The sequence below is a fragment of the Selaginella moellendorffii genome, unplaced genomic scaffold, assembly GCF_000143415.4.
Source record: "Selaginella moellendorffii unplaced genomic scaffold, v1.0 SELMOscaffold_43, whole genome shotgun sequence".
NCBI lineage: Eukaryota > Viridiplantae > Streptophyta > Lycopodiopsida > Selaginellales > Selaginellaceae > Selaginella > Selaginella moellendorffii.
The window spans coordinates 534,178-540,177 of NW_003314304.1; positions in this window are offsets into that span (position 1 = coordinate 534,178).

The following is a 6,000-nucleotide window of genomic DNA, read 5'->3' on the forward strand; positions in this document are numbered from 1 at the left end:
TAGGGGTAGGAATATACCTTGCTCAAGGGTATATTATACTTTTAAGTAGCCACTAATCAATGGGAATCGAACCCGTGCCATTTGCTCTAATACCAACTGTAGCGCACCTTATCTCTCTCCCCTTAAGCCAACTAGAAAAGGGGCAATTGCTTGATGAGAGAGCCCTTAGTGGCTATTTTATCCCCATTTATCTCCCAAGGTTCCAAGGATCCACAGTGACAGTATATCCAAATCTCATCCCATGATCACATGTGCTATAGTGTTGCTGCAATGGAAGGTCTAGACATCGAGATGCATCTGAGAAATAAGGAGTCACACGAGTAAGAAGGGACCTTGCGCAAATAAGTTAGTGACCCTTCTATCTTTCTTTTGGGAGTATCATCAAGGGGTTCACTCGGCACCGATTCATTCAATGTTTATATTCTAAGCTCGTTTTTATAACAAATGGTATCCTACTATTCTCTCCATGTTGGTTGATACAAGTTTGAGTTTATCTTCTATTGCTCAACATGTTGCCACACGTTGTTGTTTACACTTGCGTCGTGCAGTAGAGCTAGTTTTCATTCTTTATGCCAACGGCCGTACACATACATGTGCATGGGATGAGGCAGATTTAATTGTGTGTCTGGGAAATCTAACTTGGGTTGCAATCATTGCAAGTGGTGCTAAGTCAAGTTTTTTACCTCATCCTTGGGATGGATTGATTGCAGCACAATCATGCCAAGTGTGACTTTAAAGTTTCTTCCCCTTGTTTCATACTTCCTTATATTTTATCCATTCCTCTCACTTTCATATTTCTTCATCCCTCTACTTCTACCTTTACCTCTACTTCCATTACTTTTGTCCCCCCACTATTTCCTCCTATGTTTCTGTCTTATTCTACTCTTCCCTTCTTCGATCCCTTTGACAATTTTTGTGTTGCAATGGTTGATCGGCTCATGAAGGAGTATTTTGATCTATTTAAATTTGACCTATCGTCTGGGTCCAAGATTGCCACATGTCATCCGATTCCAACCGAGGATGCTCGTCTAATCAAGGTTCTTGTTCGTTGTTAGTCACCCAAAGAGATCAAGCTTTTACATGCAAACGTGAAGGAGATGTTGGAGAAGGGTATTATTCGGAAGTCACGGAGTCCTTGAGCATGTGAACCTCATCTTGTGACAAAGCTTGATAGAAGTATTCGTTTTTGCATCGACTATCGTTCGTTAAACAAAGTAATGATCCCGGATGTGTACCCTCTTCTTCACACTGTTAATCTTTTAGATTATCTAGGGCGAAGTCGTTAATTCACCAAGTTAGATTTTGCTTCGACTGCTTTTCGTACATTATTTGGTTTGTACAAATTCTTGGTGATGCCATTTGGTTTGAACAATGCTCCAACAACTTTTCAGCAAATGATGGACAAGGTTTTTTGCGATATGCCAAAGGTGACTACTGACTTCATTAATGATGTTTTGATCTATTAGGAGGGGACGTGGGAAGAGCACGTTCGTGATGTTTGTAAAGTGTTGAATCAGCTACGGGATGTTGGTTTAAAGCTGAAGCGGTTGAAGTGTGTGTTTGGGTCCAAGGACATGACTTATCTTGGATATCGTACTTCTTGTGAGGGTTTGCAAGTTGATCTTAACAAATTTGTGGCTGTTCTAAAATTTTCTACTCCGAAGTGTGTAAATGATATGTAGTGCTTCCTAGGCAAGGTGTAATATCTTTGTCGTTTTGTAGATCATCTTTCTAATTGCATTGCACCATTGCGAGTGTTTCTTAATCATCTTTCATTTGATCTTCCGATTGTGAGCAGATGTTCGTGGATCTCAAAGAGCTATTGACAACTCCTCTAGTTTTGGTATATCCTGACTACACTTGATCTTTTATTTTGCACGTAAATGCTTCTAATATTGATCTTGGAGATGTGTTAATGCAAGAGAGCCCGAGTGTGCCTGGTCAGTGCCATCCCATAACATATATAAGTTGTACATTACAACCAGCGGAGGTGAACTACTCCACGATAGAGGAGTGTTTAGCAAGAGTCTAGGGTTTTAAAAAACTTCATGCATATCTACATGGTTCTCGGACATTATTTAAAGGTAATCATATTGCTATTATTTCATTATTGAAGCGAAAGAACTTAGTTGATCATACTGCTTGGTGGGCTTTGAAGCATCAGATATATAATTTTAATGTTGTTCATCGCTTAGGGAGTTTTATGGTTGATGCTAATGCCCTTTCTCAAGCTCCTCTTCCTTTTACATTGTCTTCTTATGTTTCTGACAAGTCTGTTGTTCTAGCATCTGTGAATTTTCTAGACAAGGATTTTGTGCTGTTGGCATTTACTGTACTTGATGTTTAGTGTTTATAAGGTGCAAAGAAAAACCTACCTTCTCTTGATGAGGTGCTCAAGGCTTAAAAGATTGAGCCATGAATTCGAAGGTTTCGAGATGGGTTTGAGAATCCTACATCAAATACTAATGACTTGTCATTCTAACATTTATATTCTCAATATCGCCTTAAAAATGGCCTTCTTTATTTTGTTGGGATAGATCCTAATGATCCTTTACGGCTGGTGGTGCCTTCCATCTTTATTTCATGGTTTCTCCATACCTACCATAATTTTCCTATTCTAGAGGGGCATATAAAACATTATCGTGTGACCAATAAACTATGCAAGTTTCTTTATTAGCTAAAGATGCAATGTGATGTTATCTGGTATATATGTAGTTGTGTTTAGTGCTAAACTCATAATACTCCCGCGAAAAAACAGTTGAAGTCAATTGCAATTTCCCATCCATTTGAGTTGGTGGTGTTTGATCTTATAGGACCTTTTCCATGATCAACTATTGGCAATGAATATGTTATTACTGCTTCTGATTATTTGACTCATTGGGTGGAAGTTGGTGCTTTTGTTAGCGCCTCTACAACTACTGTTAGATAGTTTTTCCTCAATTGAGTGGTGTTCTAGTATTGTTGTTCAAAATGGATTCTTTTGGATAATGGTCCCACATTTATGACTGAGGCATTTCATGTTTTGATGTCTCAATTGAAAATATGCCACACTTTAATGAGTGCTTATCATCCACAGTTAAACGATTTATTGGAATGGCTCATTGGATATTCAAAGGAATAATCGCAAAATACATGAATTTTTAGCATTTATATTGGGATGGTTATTTGCTGTCTCTTCAATATGCATATGTCACAGGGGTGCAGAGTTCTATTGGTGCTTCATTATATAAACTTCTATATGATCATGATCTAATATTACCAACGGAGCTAGGTTTATCTTCGCGATTGCCATGAGCTGCTAATGCTAGGTCGTGGGATTAGTATTTAACGAGTATTCTTCCACTTGTCTAAGCAAAGCTTATTGAACATTTAGGCCACATACAAGTGGGACAACAACAGTGTTACAACTCCCATCATTGTTCACATGTGGAGTACAAAGTGGATGACTTGGTATTAGTTTGTTTTCCCCATCTTATGGTATGTGGTTTATCTAAGGGGTTATTTGCTCAATGGAAAGGACCGTATCGGGTGTTGCGGCAAGTTGGACCATAAGTTTATGAGGTTTGGCATGACGTCCAGCAAGCCAATCCTTCAAAAATTGTGAATGTGCAACAGTTGAAATGCTTCATATAAAGAGATTAGAAATAACTGCTACTACCTATAGATCCACTGATGCCTCATGTTGACGTTCTTCTAAAAGGGGATGATGTGAAGTTTAAGTGTATGGTTATGATGCCGTATACTAATATTAGCATAGTGGCATTTTAGTAGCTGTCGAATTAGTTTCAATCCAGACCATTCACTCCTATATATAAGCTAAAGTTTTTGGGCTAATTGGGATAAATTAATGTTGAATACCAAGGGTGTATTTTTTATTTCCTCAGTATATTTAGCGGTAAAAGGAAACTTCAAAGGCAATTATTCCCTTTTTAAAGTTTAAAGGTTAAATTAAATCTCAATGATTTAAATTATAAAAATGTTAATAACTTTTGAAGGGGTTTTATGACATTCAATTATTCACTGAATTTACAATGTTTGAATTTTGGTAAAGGTTGGCAACAACCTCAAATAGAATTGGCTGAAAACTAAAAATCCCATACTAGAAGGTTTCTAGAAGGATACATGTTTTTTGCAGCGCCCAATACCACAGGGTGGGTATTTATAATTACCTACCTACTCCGCACTCCCTAGCACCTTGAAGCTCTAAAGTCCTTGGCAAGAGTTGCTCTCAATGCATCCTCAAGATATACCAGCCATGATGTCAATGTTGGATAGGCTAACAAGGAATAATAGTGAACTGCTTTCATAGGTGGTTGTATGTCATACAATCAAGAGCATGTGACTTAGGCAGTGTTACAGACTTTGCAATGACAGAGATGACGAGGGAGTCAATTTCAACATGAAGCTAGTGATTACCACACCAAACTTGTAACATGCTTATGGCGAGGCATGATGATAAACATGCAGATCCATGCCAAGAGGATTAAACAGTTTTTCACTTTTTGGCATATTTGACAGATCCAACTATTCTAGACAGCAGTTAGTGTTTGAAAGCTTGTGCCATCCACCAGCTGTAATTGTCTAGTGGGCTTTCAAGCACGGACTCAAGATCCAGGCCTACCTTTGCTATGAGATCTGTCCATCAGCCTCCATTACGCTCGTACATAAGACCGATGGAGTTGTCAATGGAGCTTAGTCTGAATGTTGTTGAGATGCCACTATGTCTTCGCATAATTGATTGTATGTTTCCATGCAAGGAGCTCCAAAGGCCATAATTCTGATTCGAACAGGATAATTGGATATGACACATCTGCTGTGTGGAGCTCTGCGCAAATGAAGTGGTATTGGAGCTCTTCAACTTGACATCCATCATACCCAGCTGTGACCTCTTCTGCGTACAAGGGGACAGTGAATACTTTGGCACTACAGTTTGTGGCACAATCCAACTAGAGTGCAATGTAGGCACTGCCTACAATCACTGTTCCAGGGATTGATTTCGTGAATTATCCCGAGTATTTGTATTTGTCCACTTCTTCGACTCAGACTCCAAGGTAATAGCATGTGTTGTCCTCCATTGGCCAGCAGATTGTGTCTCTGTTAGATTAACTTCCATACATGTGGCCTCACAGAATTCACTTGGTGCATCCAGTGTTGAGGGTGCCACACATTGTGTCATCTACATAGCAACACATACAAACAAGAGTTGATATGACGCCAGTGTGTTTCCTAGGATCATGGCTTCTAGTGCATCAATGTATATTGCAAAGAGCTTAAGAGACAGAGGACAGCCTGCATCATCCGATATAGAGCTCAAGTACCACCCATAATGAGAGGAGTAAGCACCTGGATCTCAACGAGCTTTTGATAAGCAAGTCTCGTGGCATGTGATCAAAGCCTTGGCTAAATCCATATATCCGAGGTTGGTTACGCTTGTAACACATGCGTACAAGCAGGACTTGGAGCATGAGTAGCTGATCCATACATGAATAGTGCTGGTGAAAGCCTGCCTGTCCATGAGCATCCAATCATGAATTTCCACGCAATCGGAGTGTTGTTTTTCTACTATTCAGGAAAGAGCTTTGGAAAATAACCAATGTCCAATAGTTTGCCACATTGGCAGGATCCCCTGCTTTATACAAGGTGATGATTCTATTAGTTATCCAGGTCTAAAACCTTTCACTTTTGATTAGATAATGGGGGTGATAGAGGCCATCCGCCGGGGGCCCATGGCATGAAGCATCTCAACTGTAAAGCCATGCTGGTCTAGTGCCTTCTATGTATATGAATATAGTCTGCTCAGCTTGTTAAGGGGAGATGCCAGGCAAACCATCCCACTCCACCTCTAGGCTTTGAGTATAAGTGTGGAGATGTGCTTCCCAGTCCTCTAGCTTCGTTGTCTAGAGTCTCATGGCCACCTCTCGAAAAATTCAGTATGCTTTCAGTATTCAGTATTCAGTTCTCTCCTTTACGCTGAGAATTCGTCTTCACAGTGGCTGCGAG